We start from the raw sequence: 16,689 nt of genomic DNA on the forward strand, positions 1-16,689 counted from the left end.
GAAACCGGCGGGAGACCGCCGGTTTCCCTTCTCTGACCGCGGCTAAGCCGCCGCGGTGAGAATGCCCTGCGGGGTACCGCCGGCCTGTCGGCGGTGCCACCGCGTCCCGCGGCCCTGGCGGTTACAAACCGCCAGGGTCGTAATGAGGGCCTTAGTGTCTCATTTTATATAAGGGAGCCAGCAGTAGACACCCCTTTGTTATTGTTGCATGGAAGATCCTCTCTATGGAGACATTTTCGTAACCTGGAATTTTAACCAATCACACCTTTAGTTTCAGAAAACCATTGAAACCTGCTGTGAAGATATTCTCCAAACTCTGGAAAAGATCTAGCTTTCTCTTTCACTTTCTTTATTTTCACCCTGTCCACTGTCTCTCTTTCTTGCTCCTCTTTCTGCTTCTTCTCTCTGCTTCTTTATCCTTCCCTGAGCATTGCAAGGGTGCTGGGCAGGGGGGACCCCTGCACTGCCTAAGCCAAGATCATGGGTAGTGCAGGGGCCCCCTTGTAGCCCCCTGCACCTGTTCTCTGCCAGCCTTTTCATGGTGGTGAAAATGCCATGAAAAGGCTGGCAGAGAACCATGTTGTAATCAGCAGGGCGACGCTGAGTTCAGTGCCGCTGTGGCTGATTCCGACCTGGACTGCCGCCTGCCCGTCGGGAACATTGTTCCCGGTGAAGATAGCAGTCGTTTGGCAGTCTGACCACCAAACTCTTAATTGGGTGGTCGGACCGCCAAACTGGCGGCGGTCAGGAACACCACTGCGAGGCTGGCGATCTCAAGACCGTCAACCTTGTAATCAGGCCCTTAATGTTCTCTGCCACGTTCAGGTTATGAACTCTGAAAAATACTCAAATTGGTCTTGAACTGGGCTAATGATTGTGTCACAGCCTTCAAAACAAGTTAGTCTTCTCCCTACAAGGCACATTGCATTTTTAAACACAACAGAAAATAATATTTTATTACTTGTTGTGTGTTGCACTAAACATTGGGGGTTCGCACATTTGCGTAATTGTTTATTGCAAAAATTTATGAAAATCATATAAAATTGAGAATATGTGTTTACCAGTTTCTTGCATGAAAATTTCATGCAAAAGTGTATCTTATGTAACAAGGTCATGCTCTATGCCAAGAAGAGATTGGTTCCACCTAAAAATGTCTCTCCTCAAATTATTTTCCATTCAAACCAGTCTTCTCCTATGAAATATTATGTAAAATTGCAAAATGTTAAATTTCAAGATATTTTGCGATTTTTCTAAATTATGAGATTCCTGAATTTCACAAGTATCATTAAAGTTTTGTCAAGGACTATGAAACAGTTAAAGGTGTCCCATGCCAGAAGTGAATACTTCATATAGTTCTGTTATGTGTTTGCTTTTCAGTTCAGCTTCTCACAACTAAAATGGAATGTCATATTTGTATTGTATATATATCAAGCGCGTATAAGGCCAAAGACATCTGGTAACTTTATAAAATCATCAACAACTCTAAAACCATCAGTTGAAATACATAGAATGTAATTCCAAAACCTTGCTGAATCAAGATAAGATCATGGAAAATTTAAATAAATTGTGTGAAATTGAAACAATTTTATGGGATGTATCTAGCTAGCAAAAGCTATGCAAGATATCATCAGGACATGTGTTCTAGCAAAAAGAATGTTTCTTGGCTGTAGTTTTACTGTTCCTGAAAGACATTTTCTGCTTGCACTATTCCCTTGTGGGAATAAAATACTTTACAAGTGCCCTGATGACTAGAGTAGGGGCTGTTTATCACACATTATACATAACAATTCCCTAGGGTATGTTATTTATCAGATGTGATAGATAGCACCTATTACAAGTTTGTGGTGAATAACATAAATATTTTGGTGTTTATTGAACTAAAATCGACATGACATGGTAATTTCTGCATTCTTTTCACCTGTTACATTTCAGAAAGCTTGCCCTGGCAAAATTTAATGAGCCTTGAGGTATTTAACACATCCGATAATTATCAAATGTGTTAAATAAAACAAAACTCATAATTCCGACCCATGCATGAACAGGGATTTACACATGGGTTGGAATTAACCGACCCACTCGTAATCAGGCCCATAGTGTAATTTGAAAATTCCGGAAATTTCACATACACCAAATTGTGTGAGCATAATTAAAATCACACCCAGATTTAGTCAAAAACCTTGAAGTTGTTGCAATAGATGAATTTGAAGTGTAAGTATCCTGTCTTGAAAAGTGGCCTCAGGCTAGTGACTGCTGCTCAACACCTGGCCTCAGGCATTCTTTCCTCAAAGTCATGATCACAGTTACCAATGTACTGTTGGTTTAATTTGACTGGCAACACAGATGCAGCACATTGCACCAGAGTTTTTAGGACAACAGGCTTCTTTTTTTTCATAGATGTGCTGAACTGCACAACAATTTAGGTTTACCAAAATTTTCCTCTACTTGTATTTCATACCCATACGAAAAGCAGGTTAGTGTTTACGTCCTCCTTTTGCATGCCCAAGCTATAGATTCTGTCAGTTAGCCAATGCATTCTCAGGGTTTATTTCATATGTATACTGAAGTTATCATTCTGATGGTTTCCGTCACCTTCTGCCATTTCTGTCAATTTAACTTACCCCGTGCGCTTTGGGTCTTCTCTTCAAATATAGACAGTAAGCAATGAGCCTTATCAGCCGAATGCACCATAAGGAAATTTAAGGAGAACATTGCAGTTTTTTTCTGGAAAAGCCATAAAATTAACTTTCTACATGAGGCAATGAAGACTGTTTCAGAGGTGTATACCATTGCTGCTATTGAATTAGTTAATAATAACAAACTAGAGATTTGTGTCTCTATATCAAATCTGTACCTGACTAGGACAATTTGTCATTCATGTAATTTGTCTCCTGAAAGGGCCCATACGTTGGTGGTTAGATACTGCCTCCATGAACTCCAGCAAAGACACTGGTGATACTCTGCTACAACTGTACTAACAAGTGTTCTATTTTGTTTGAAGAGTGGTAGTACTTAGTGACAACAGAGTTCATGAGTTCTTAGATAGAGTTTTTACCAAACCCATTCAGTGCTGCACAGTTCACAGTCTCAACCAGTTTAGCGGGAGTTCTTTTACCACAGGTGGAGGAAAGCTATATTTGTGCTCTCATTCATGAATGAGGTGTTACCAGAGTGTCCGAGATGAAGGGTTCAAGTGAGTGTGAGCTTGCCACAGCAGTAGGATAAAATCAGGCGAAATCTTGAATGAAAGACTCAAATCAAAAAAATTATTTAAAAAACGTCCTCCAAAATTTCCAAACCTGAAAGCCCTTGGTTCACAGTACTCTTAAGAGGGATCCAATTAAATACTAGGCATGCCAAATAATTCTAAAGAAAGACCTACTCCTAACCTGGGAAAAGAGTTCATAAAGACCAAATAAACAGCTACAGGAAAACCCTGAGGCGGCAAAATCCATCTATCAGTTGAGGCTGACAGTTCCTGTCATTCTTTCTTCTTCATTAAAAAGATATATATTGAGGCCAACTTGTTTGTTTCACACACTGCCTTTTTGCCACCTTTTTTTTATGAACTGGCCACTGTATTTATGTTAAAGGTGAAGAGGATGAATGTAAGCACCAGCAATATGCTATCCTTCAAGGACCTGCTCGGAAATGATGGGGGTGTAGGAGCTTCCCGTCTGAGCTGTAGAGATAGATCTCTCAAAGACCTCTTCCTTTTGCAACTATGCAGGCATTGCTCTGTATGTTGAGCTGAGTCACCCAGCTATTTAAAACCGATCTGCTGACTGGGGTTGTCCTTGAACCTTGGAGGTTTGGAGTAGTCTGCCTCTTTACAAACAACCCAGCCTTGACCAAAATGACATCTGCAACTCTTGGCCAGTCAGGATACTGAAACTGTTAGCAGTGCTGTTGGCCACACAGCTGTTAAGTTACCTTGAAGGCCTTCATATTCCCAATCATTGGCAGCTGAGTTTTCACCCTAGCATGAAACTTACATCATCTTGTTGGTTGCATTACATGAAATCATAAGTATTCTCAATGGGGGTGCAGAGTGATTGATCCTTGCGGACCTTTCTGTCACTTTTGATATGGTGGACAACATACTTCTCCACCAGCGAATGAGTGAAATTTAGTTCCATGTTTCTGTACTGGTTTAATTTAAATTTCTGTCTGCCCATTTTCAGCCACTATCATTCTCCCCCTCACAACCGATCAGACGCGTTGGAAGTGACATTGGGTGCCACAGGGATCCTCCCTGTTACACGGTCTTCTAATATATATATTTTTAACATCAGCCTGATTATTTCTACGTCAATGACACCCAGCTAGACATCAGACTCAATAGGTGTGCTTCAGGCTTTATTATGAATCTGATAAGTTTATTTATGACCATCCATCAGTGGATAAGACATACCTAATTTAAAATAAATGCCAGCAAAGTCAAGCTACTGCCCTTGTGTGCTTACATCACAACTAAAATGTCATCTTACGGCTTCCTTGCCTGGGAAATCCCCCCATATCATCTGCAATAGCAACATGATAGGACTGGTTCCGCACTATGAATGCACAAGGGTAAGCCAGCTGCAGGAGCAAGTTCCTACACACGATCTATTATGAAAAACAATTAAATTTCTACCTGTAGACAAACTTGCTGAGGCACACGTGGCATGTCTCTTATTTGAAGCTGATTACCTCAGCAGTTTCTGTTTGGGGCTTTCTGCATATCCCTGTGCAATACTGCAGTGTGCTGAAACCTTGCTGCTAAAGTAATGCACAGACGTCTGCAGTAGGAACATGTGCCAGAAGCTCAGAAAGGAACTGCACTGGCTGGTCTTGGAGGCAATGTAGAAGTTCAGATGCCTCTGTGTGATTAGAGATTCTTTTATTGATGTGAAAAATCTGAATTAGCAAAATTGATGGAAATCATCCCATAATTCTAGTCACTTCTTGTACCAAGCTGTGTGTCCCACTTATTAAGGGAGAATGTTTCTGAGGCCCCGCCTTTCGCTATTTAGCTCTTGAATTGTGGAACAATGTGCCGCAGGAGTGAAAGAAATGAGAATTACCTTATCTAATGCCATTATCTGAAAACATTTATTTTATGATAGGGCATCTTCTATGTACCTAGGATGGCCTTTTCAACTTTCCCCTTATGTTCTTAGCACCATGAAGCCATTTAGGCAGACATAGAATCTACTACTACTACTACTAATAATATTAATAATAATTATAATAATAATCATCATACTTTCTATACTCACGCAGAGACAATTCAGTTTGTAAGGCATGCTATATAATCTATTACTATTGAAAAATTGCTAGCCTGATGATAGAAATTACTACATTTTTGAACAACAAAATTTAAGAAACCTCTCACTTTGAAAAAAGACCCATAACTTGCCCTTTTCTAAACAGGCCTAGGAAATAGTTAAGAGGCGTGCTTCCTGAAGGTTCAAGTTAACAAAAACGTCTTTAGTAGTTTGCACTGCTCTTTGTTGTTTTTGAATTCTTCAGTAAGGGCCTATTTACACCATGAACTTGAGTTGGGCACTATACTCTTGCTATAGGGTCCACTTCCCAAGTTCTAATTCATCACATTTCCTGGACCCTTTTGTCTCTTTAAACACATCAGGACTGAAAGGTTAATATCTAACATGTAGTTTGATTCCAGGCCGATTTTCTAAGAGTGCCAGGATCTTGAAATTAGTGTGTACATCTGTCTCTGTTGGTTTGAGGCATAAAAAAATGTAACCATAGCAGTGGTGAATGGGCGTTTATGCAGCCTGTGCACTATATCAAGTGCAAAAGTACTTCTAATTTTAACCAAAAGTGTTTGGAATCAAGTTTAAATGTTTGTCATCTACCAGTTCTGCCCAAATATTTAGGCAGACTGCTGTGGTCTTGTCAAACTAAAGAGCATAATCAAACTTAAATTATAACGCCAGATGAAAGTCCATCTGCACCTCAATTAATTGGTGTGTTCCAACCTCCTTCCTGCTCTATAAAGGAATTTACTCCTGGCCTTAAGAGGAGTAAATTTCTGTTTTTTCCTGCCCTGGAATGCCCTTTCCATTCTCTCAGTAGTAGATATACTAAGACAGAAGCCTACCTCAGTAAACCCATTTACTAGTACAAAGCCATCAAAAAGTGACTTTGGTCTTGTCCAAATGATATTTGTAGGTGTAAGTCTAACTTTCAGACACAAATAGCTTTGTGAATTGAGCTCCTAGGCTCTGCAGCCTAACAGACGGGGTGGCCTTCTCACAATTAGCCTAATAATCCATTCTGTTGCAACAAAAGTGGCTTTACGATAGTTATTGAAACTCCAAACATCTCAACTCTCTGCCCAGGAAAGCTTTGTTTAAATTTTTCTGAGAATGTCTGCAGGAACTTTTTGTTCACTATTTGGACAGGCTTTGCTGATAATAAGCAAGTGATCAATACATTTTATTATTTCAAATGATGAGCAAAATTAATCAATAAAATGGTTACATAGTACGCAAGTCAATAATTTACATTAACATTATGAAAGCACTGCTACATATTTGAAAAATATGTAAATTGGTCAGTCTTCTATCCAGTACAAATAGCTGTACTCCATAATAATGAGGGAAGAAATATTGCCCAGAAATATTGTCGTTCAGAAATATTACATGCATTCATTATACACTTTTGCTGTTAGGAGCCAGCTACTCCTTCAATCACGCATTGACTGTGTCTTTGCTTTTGATATTGTAAGAGTACTTCACTAGGTTTAAGCTAAGTTTGCACTATATAAATACCACATACATAAATACATACATTGACTTCAGAGTATCAACTGCCACTATTTTGCCAAGATAGGTCTTAATGGGTAAGTAAAGTTTTACTCTTCTTAACTCTAAATTGAAGTACCTTTTACGATATATATGTTGTCAAGGTACATAAACGTGTTAAGAATATTACATTTTACATACCTTCCTATTCTCACCTTGATGCTATACTAAAAGACAATATCCTATAGTCAATATTTTTACTGGATGATATTAACAACTCAATAATGAGGTAGAACACTGCACAAAGTATAGATCAGTGACACATAGTGGTCTATGTTGTCCATTTACATATCAATTCCTGTTGGTTTTCCAGACAAAGCACCACAAGGAGCAATGCTGACAGCACCAATGAAAGAAGCAAAGCCCAAAAGGAGAGCCACGAGGCCTCTTCTTTTATGTAGTATTTTGGGCAGTGTGCCTTTCTATCCAGTAGAAGATTAAGTAAGGGGAAAGAGACACGATGACCTATAGAAAAATGTTAATCTGTTGTTATGTGTATTGGTCACTCACACAGTTTCTTTCCTTAAAAACGAATTAATTAGTTTTTCTTGTGTTCCTTTGGCATTTCAACATAAATGAATATATTTAGAAACACCTAAAATTGTTGTGTGAAGTTTAGAAATTCGAAATTAACTGTAGAAAAGAGTTGATTATTTTGGTGTACTGCGGGAGATATTCAGTGGAGTTTTATTGTAATCTAAAGTTATGAACAAATGAAAGCATTTGAGGGACTCTTTTTAAAATTAAAATAAAAAGTGTTATTTTTGGACTAAAACCTTTAGCAGTGTGCAGAATATGAAGGCTGTTTGGAATGTGTACTTTGTCATTTAAAGCACGAGTGTTACCAAGAATATAAAAGTATGTTATTTCTATTATTTCTTATTTGTGCACATTATCAAGCTGTATAACTTTGTGAAGGCAACAACTGTTTATAGATTTTGTTATGTAAAATAATAAATAATGTCTAAAATAAATAAACCAGATTTATATTTGCAGCATAATACTATATTTACATTACTTTCAAAACTTTTCATCTTATTGAATTGTGTTTTTTTAGCACTTATAGTGCTTTATCTCTTTTGCAAAGTATGCAAGTTTTAAGACACATCAAATCAAATCAGGATTTATAGAGCACAACTACTCACCGATAAGGGTCTTAAGTGACCTCCTCTCCTCAATTAACTCAGTTCTGGTTCATAAGAGCAGCTGTTGGAAGACCAAAAGGCAAGTGAACTCCTTATGAAGTCCAAAGTTTGCTCCTGTAAACGTACTGCTATGTTTGCAATAAATTTCTGACTTTTACAGAATTCTCAAATTACAGAGTTAGTTCTGAAAATCAGTGGCAGATAGAGATTTCCCAAAGTGCTCATGTGTCTAAATATTCACCTGTGGGCAAATATAGGAAGTCTGCAGAAGCAGAGGGTGAAAAAAAAAAAAAAACAGTGAATTTGCGCTGTTCAACCTTTATTTTATTTTTTTGCTAATGGGCAATATTGTCGCTGTAGAGAATGACCCCTGCATCCTTACCAGTTTTTGGAATGCTGCCACCTCTTACCCGCCATTAACATGGAGTTATGCCTTGTGGTTAACAGGAGTCAATTTCAGACTGTTGTCAGGGGTGGAAAATAATTAATAACATTTTGTGAATGCCAACAAGCTTGGGTGTTGGTTGATCTTCACCACTATTTGCAGCTGCTATCACACTCACTGTTTACATGGGGGTAAACGCCTTTACAAGGACATCTTCACACCAGATGTTGACCTTGAAAATGATACTATTTGTGGCCCTAATTTGCATACGGGACACAAGCAAGGTATGAGTCAGCCCATAGTATTATAAATGCTAGAGAAAAAGAAGAGTGGGTACCACTGACCGGCTGAGTTAACTACAGACATATTTAGGGTGAAGTACTCCTTTAGGATGTGTGACTTTAATAGTAAATCAGCAAGACCATGAGATGAAGGCATTATGAAGATAAGATGCAAAACTCACTGAAAGTGTTACTATAAAACATTGCACCTAAGTACTGACTTGTCTGTTGATCACCAATATGTACTTTTTATACATTGCCTGACTGACTATATAAGATAATGCCTATAAAAATTATTAAAAAAAGATCAATAAGATGAAAAGTAAAACAAATAGGAATTTTACTAGAGTATAACTAGGTAACTTGATAAAGGAAGTATAATTCTGAGAAGCAGCACATCTTTAAAACAATTTTCTACTGACAATGTGACCACCTACTTCTAATATTTGTCCAACTACTCCAAGTCACAAATGTTTTGCGTCTGTTGTTTGAAACGTTTATAGCTCACCAAAAGAACTTTATGCAGTGTCTAAATAAAATAAGAGCCCAATGGAAGACTATATCGCCATCTTCTCTCTGTAAAAGTGTGATGGTATTTCTTGGCTTTTTACAATATGTTACTACTTGAAGTTGATGCACTGATAACTTTTTTGCACTATGCTGTAAATTTGTAACGTTTTTCAATGATCACTGGTTAAATAAACTTTCTCATTTATTTCTGCATTGTTGTGTCTGATTTAGTTGTGCCTGGTATTGCCAAATGCCATTGTAGTACATTACGTTAGCATGATTTTTATGGGTTTGAAGGAAGTACAGGTAATTGAAAAACAAAGGTTTGAGTGATTCTTAGTGACAACTTGGTGGCTATTAAAACGATTTGTGTCTCATGACCCCTAATTGTGATTGGAGTCCTCTATGTTAGTCACAACGGTTATTGACATATGTGATGATCTGCAATCTCACGAATTTTCTATGGTCAAATACACCACACCTTAAGTGGGGGCACTGCCACCATTGTATGCAACCCAAGAGCCCCACATCTAATGTCTGCACTCTTCTATGGCACCAATTCATATCCAAATAGCAAATTCTATCCTCTTGAGAGTAGGTTAATGTCACCTGGGCCCCTCGGCCTGTGTAGACTACCATCTGGTGATGGTAAATTTACTGGCTTAGGACGAGTCATAAATTAGTGTGTTTACCAGCATTGGACTGTACGTTCTGCATTACACAGCCCATAGGAAATCTGAAGCCCAGTCATGCAGTTGTGTGACTTAGCAATAGTTGTGGTTAGAAGCTGAACAAACTACAACGGTCCATGACTGACTCCTTGCAGTATGTAACAGTTGACATTGATGTATGATCACTTTTCTCTTCATCTGACATTTTGGTTTGAATACGTTTCATTAAGTTGTACAATATAACCATGCAAATCAGCTCCATCCAGCCTAGATGGATAGCAACTGTGTAGTAGAAAAGAGGGAAGACTTCCGAAAAGTGCTATATAGATATTGAAAAGGAAGAAAAAGCAAGTAAAAGTGTAACGGGTGCCGGTGGTACAGCGCTCACCACCCCACCAAGGTCTAAAGAGTGGTTTTAGATCAGCCCCTTTCAGACACTGGTTACATTGGGTCAGCCACCTTTAGCTATTGATTTGAGTCCATATCTATTGCATCTTGGATCAGCCCAGAGGAATATTTCTCTCTCACAGTCATGCTATAAGATATATTTGTCCGCACAAGCAAAGAGCATCCTTTGGAGACCACGAGGTACGTTGTACCCATGAGCAGCAGTAAATGACAGGAGCGAGTTCGTACTGGTTTATATTTTGCTGTGTTGGATAGTACAATTCTGTTGCACTGAATGCTTGCGGTGCCTGGTGGGACCTCTTCCCTGAGCAGCATTCCTGGATGAAGTCCCCACTGCACATCCCAAGCAGTCGTTCCTCATCCTTCCTATGCTTGCCAGTCCCAATGCTGCTGCATCTCCCGCCATCTCTTCCCTGCAGCTTCTGTGGTGTCTGCAGTATTCAGTGTCTGAGCCAGAAACCAACACCGTCTCCTTTCTGCATATCAGAGAGAGAGTCCCTGCTTTACTGTGAACCCTTTCTAAGCACCCAGTGGAGCATTCCTGTGCTGTGGGCAGCAGCTCCTCCTTGCTCCCTTCCCCCTGCTACAAGACTGGCGAGTGTTCACTGCGCAAGGCTGCAGTGCAGTTTATTCTCCGTTCTTGGTTTCTTTAGTTGCTACATCAATTCGTCACCTGTTCATTCACATGTCCTTAGTCCCTGACTCCTACCTCCCATGAAAGCTTGTCGCTTGAAGGAGATGTCAAAGTACTATCATCAGACTGCAGGCCCGGCAGGTGTCAAAGGTACGCAGGGAGAGATACAATAGTACGGGAGAGTACTAGTACAATAACCATGAACCTGAAATAATGAGTGCTAAAGTCTTATTAATTACAAGTAGTAGGAATTAGTGATGTAAACTATTTTAGTTTTTTTAATGTTCCTCTTAGTCCATATAATGGCCGATGAGATTACTCACCAACAGGCGTTCTTGTCTAATGTTTCTAGAGACTGATGTGTGGGTTCACATCAACACATACAACCTAGCTGATAAGCGTTTTCTACCACCAGGGGTGTCTCACTCATAATACTCTTCTGGAAGAGCCTGACTCATTACAGAAAAGATTGAGAGGCCCTTGCCTGTTTTCCTTTTCTCTGACGGGTGCGCGATATGCAATATCCCTTTGGGGCCAATGAGATATAACCAGATGCCCCCATCCCCACACCCCAAATTGGAAGCTTCACAACAGATATACACAACTCACATACACAGAGGAGTACATAATAATTATTATACATCACACCCACACACACACATGCACACACACTTTGTGAAAGCCAACTACTTTTCGACCTTGGTTCATATCTTGGGTGATGTGTAAAGAAAGTCTCTGTTTCCTCTGGTGGGTTGCTGACTTTGTAAACAGTCTTTATCAGTTCCCAGAACCATTGAATTTGACTACGAACTGCTAGGGCTTTGTCAAATGTAATTACTAATTGGTCTTAGAGTGAGACTTGTGGACTATGAAGACAGGCATGCTGGTGGGGGGAATAAATCATTGGCAAAGCCAATTGGTTGGGTCTTTAAGTGCTAATATGTGCAAACACACGCATACACCCAAACTATTTGTGCTGTGTCTCTGTACAAGCTGCGTCTTAAGTCTGTGCCTGTCTTATATTCTTCAATCTTGCAGTGCTGCATGGAAACTGCACTACATGCTTGAGAAACAGAGACAGCTGCACTGCAAGCTTAGGGAATAACAAAAGTGGGCCAAGGCATAAGAGGGACAGAAAGAGCAGGTTGCAGAAAGAAACAGAACAAATAGTATGTTCCTAACTGTGCATGCCTGTGTATGCAAGTATTAGCCTGTTTAAGCTAGACCTATTGGTTTTGCCACTGCTTATTTCTATCAGTTTAAGTAGCACAAGAAAGTGCATGTCCATTCACTTTCAAGGGCCAGTTCTGAGCCAACATTTAATGGGTTCATGGTTTTTGATGGAATGCCATCCTTACATTGCATCTTGGGAGTTGTAGTTGTTTGTTAAGCTGTTCCTACTGATTAACCAGCAAAAAGCTGGTACATGCATGCTTGTTTTCATATGTGCTGGACTTAGCCCTCTCTGCAGGGTTGTCCCCAAATCTTTTTTGCTTCACCCCTCCTGTTTTCTGAATTTAGTTTTTGTTTGCAATAGCACTCTGCACTTTAGCACTGCTAACAATTCCTAAGGTGCTTGTTCTCTCTCTGTAAAACATGGTAAAATTGTCCTGCACCTGATTGGCACATTTAATTTACTTATACATCCCTAGTATATGGTTCTATATGCTTGTGGGGCCTGTAAATCAAATGCTACTAGTGGACCTGCAGCACTCATTGTGCCATCCACTAAATATGTCTGAGGCATGTCGTTGCAGCCTCTAGTGCAGTTTAAACCGACAATTGGACCAGGCATAATAAACCCTTTGCCAGCCTTAAGCCTTCATTTGTAATACATACAAACCACCCCTAAGGTAGCCCCAGAAGGCCTATAGGGCAGGATGCTTTGTATTCAGAAAGTAGGTCTTGTGGATTTAAGTTTTACATGTACTGGTAGTTAAAATCTCCTAAATGCACTTTTTACTAGTGTAAGGCCTATCTCTTTCATTGGAAAAGACTTGGTTACCTTTTTACATCTAATAAGTGCTAACTTTTAATTAGACGTAGGTAGAAATGTCATGTTGAACTTAAATTTATTGTAACTTCAAAACCCTCTTTAATAGTAAAGTTAGATTTTAGATTACAATTTTGAAAATGCCTCTTTTAGAAAGTTCAAAAACAACAGATGATGGGCGGAAATTTGAACAATGTCAAACATTCACCCCAGTGAGAGACCTGGGCCTACATTTTTCATTTCTTTGCCCACCATGCCATCCCAGTTTGGATCCAGCCATATGCAAATCAGTCTTGACCCTGCCCCCCATGGGAACAGTCCAACATAAATAGTAGATAAATGAGAAATCAATAAACAGATCACACTAATTTAATGTACATAGAACTTAGTCATTAAAATAGGATTGATACCAAAAGTAACCTTGGGTGAAGGTTATCAAATTTCTTCAAAGTATCTGACTAATCATTCTTCATAAGATACATTTTGAAGACACCCACCTATATTTAGGCCTGAAATCATGTACTAGAAAATATAAGTAATATAGATCATATACACTATGGGGGTCATTCCAAGTCTGGCGGGCGGCGGAGGCCGCCCGCCAGACTTCCCCCCTCCGAAATACCGCTCCGCGGTCTAAGTTTTTCCCTGGGCTGGCGGGCGGTCGCCAAAAGACCGCCCGCCAGCCCAGGGAAAAACTCCCTTCCCACGAGGATGCCGGCTCGTAATCGAGCCGGCGGAGTGGGAAGGTGCGACGGGTGCTGTTGCACCTGTCGCGTATTTCACTGTCTGCCAAGCAGACAGTGAAATACTTGTAGGGGCCCTCTTACGGGGGCCCCTGCAGTTCCCATGCCAGTGGCATGGGCACTGCAGGGGCCCCCAGGGGCCCCGCGACCCCCCCCTACCGCCATCCGGTTCCCGGCGGGCGGACCGCCGGGAACTGGATGGCGGTAGGGGGGGTCAGAATCCCCTCGGCGGCGCAGCTAGCTGCGCCGCCTTGGAGGATTCCAAAGGGCGGCGGTACACTGGCGGGAGACCGCCAGTGTTGCCGGTCCGACCGCGGCTTTACCGCCGCGGTCGGAATGCCCTTGGGAGCACCGCCGGCCCGTCGGCGGTGCTCCCGCGGTCCTCCAACCCGGCGGTCATTGACCGCCAGGGTTGGAATGACCCCCTATATGCTTTAACCAATTTTCATACTTTGGAATACTAACCATGAAGCAAGTTAAGACTATTGTCCTTTCAGCCATTGGTAGAATAACACATATCTCAAATTTAGATGTTCCAATGTCATTGCAACAAATGCCTTTTGCATCTTCCCACAATAATTATAAATAGGAGCATTCCTAGGATAGATGCAAAAAACATAGTCTACGCAGCACCTGGTGTAATAGGTAGATATAACAGGAACAATTTGGTGAAGTTTCATAGGAGCAAAATAATACTGATGAAATTAAAGTGAGATATTCAGAGGAAACTATTTTGGTTTGAATGCAAGACAAGTACAGTTAAACATCAGTCAGTTGATTACCAACTCTGACTCCCACATATCCAGACAGTGTCACATCAAGGGAGGCCTATCATAATTAGGATTGAGTACATATTGCAATTTTCTAAGAAAGCACTGACCTTTTACTTTGAATCCAGTGTAGGGAATGATTCCCCACAATCATTACTGACCACAATTGGTATGATATTTGTCACAATAGCAGAAGCAGGAAAAGGGGAACAGGATAAGAAAGAAAACAGATCCAGGATACCTGCCCTCTCAGTCCTCAGGTGGCCAGAGAAACCAGTTTTGGACTCGGCCCAGGAAGATATTTACCTCCATATTTAGATTCTCCTCTACCATGTTTTCCATCTCCTCCATGTGGTACGTTTCCTGACTCTGTTATGTGGAGTGTTATGTCAAAACTTGACAGTATGCAGGGGAGAAATACTGTCTTGCAATGAGTCCATTGTAAACGGAAAGGATGGTGTTTCTCACATAGGGGGTCATTCCGACCCTGGCGGTCGGTGATAAAGCGGCGGCCAACCCGCCAACAGGCTGGCGGTAAAAAAAAAGGTATTCTGACCCTGGCGGTAACCGCCAACCCAGGCCGCCACTTTAACACTCCGACCGCCACGGCGGGACAGACAAACAGCGCGGCGGTCACCGCCAACAGGCAGGCGGCAGACAATGTGCCGCCCACCCTATCACAACTCACCAATCCGCCACCTTTTCCGGGGCGGGAGCCCCGCCGATAAAAACACGGCGGAAACAGACTACGAACGGGAAAACGCTCATCTCTACACACTCCACGAGGAAGGAGGACAGCATGGAACCCGAATTAAACATCCTACCAGCTATTGCCTACCTGCTCATCTACCAGGAGTACGAACGCCGGCGCAGACGACAACGGTGAGTACTGCACCTACGACACAGGGGAGGGGGGAGGAGAAAAGCTTACGGGCACACACATGCGCCATACACCCACCCCCCCAACCCAAATACCTACACCCCAATGCAGAGCAACAAGTCAGAGTGACACCCCCCAAACCCACCGGAATAATGCAAAGACACAATTAAAATGATCTATAAAATATATGTATAAATAGCTGCACTGAAGGTATGGGAAATATGCTATATGAATGATACAAAATAAGGAATGAACATAGTCAAAAATATATACATAGGCAATAAGTCCTGCACATTCTGTCAAAGTTCCATAGTCCGTGGGCCAATGTGCACTAACACATGGGCAAAGCCCACACAGGAGACCAGATACCATTGGAGAGAACACTGCAGGGGCATCAGATGATAAAACTACAGGCACCTCAGGGGGAAGGGAAGGGGGGGCACCTCAGCCACATGAGTCCACGACGCCAGAACCACGAGGGGCCTCCATGCCCACTGTCCCATCCTGGGGAGTGCAAAGCCACAGTCTCACAAGTCTCTACAGTGGGTGGTTTGCCCACTGTGCCATCCTGGGGAGTGCAAAGCCACAGTCTCACAAGTCTCTACAGTGGGTGGCTTGCCCACTGTGCCATCCTGGGGAGTGCCAAGCCACAGTCCATCAGATGGATTACTGACTCCACTGTTAATGGAGGAGGCATGGTGCCCAGAGTGCTTCGTGAAGCCCTGCTCGACACAGAACCGGCACTGTCAATGGGCCAGCGGTGCTTGAGACGGCGTTGCCCAGCGGAGCGGTGCTTGAAAGGAAGGGCCCAGCGGAGCGGTGCTTGAGATGAAGGGCCCAGCGGAGCGGGGCAGAGACGGCAGGGCCCAGCGGAGCGGTGCTTGAGATGAAGGGCCCAGCGGAGCGGTGCTTGAGATGAAGGGCCCAGCGGAGCGGTGCTTGAGATGAAGGGCCCAGCGGAGCGGTGCAGAGACGGCGGGGCCCAGCGGAGCGGTGCTTGAGATGAATGGCCCAGCGGAGCGGTGCTTGAGATGAATGGCCCAGCGGAGCGGGGCAGAGACGGCGGGGCCCAGCGGAGCGGTGCTTGAGATGAAGGGCCCAGCGGAGCGGGGCAGAGACGGCGGGGCCCAGCGGAGCGGTGCTTGAGATGAAGGGCCCAGCGGAGCGGGGCAGAGACGGCGGGGCCCAGCGGAGCGGTGCTTGAGATGAAGGGCCCAGCGGAGCGGGGCAGAGACGGCGGGGCCCAGCGGAGCGGTGCTTGAGATGAAGGGCCCAGCGGAGCAGGGCAGAGACGGCGTGGCCCAGCGGAGCGGTGCTTGAGATGAAGGGCCCAGCGGAGCGGTGCTTGAGATGAAGGGCCCAGCGGAGCGGGGCAGAGACGGCGGGGCCCAGCGGAGCGGGGCTTGAGATGAAGGGCCCAGCGGAGCGGTGCTTGAGATGAAGGGCCCAGCGGAGCG

Source organism: Pleurodeles waltl, chromosome 12, assembly GCF_031143425.1.
Source record: "Pleurodeles waltl isolate 20211129_DDA chromosome 12, aPleWal1.hap1.20221129, whole genome shotgun sequence".
Taxonomy (NCBI): domain Eukaryota; kingdom Metazoa; phylum Chordata; class Amphibia; order Caudata; family Salamandridae; genus Pleurodeles; species Pleurodeles waltl.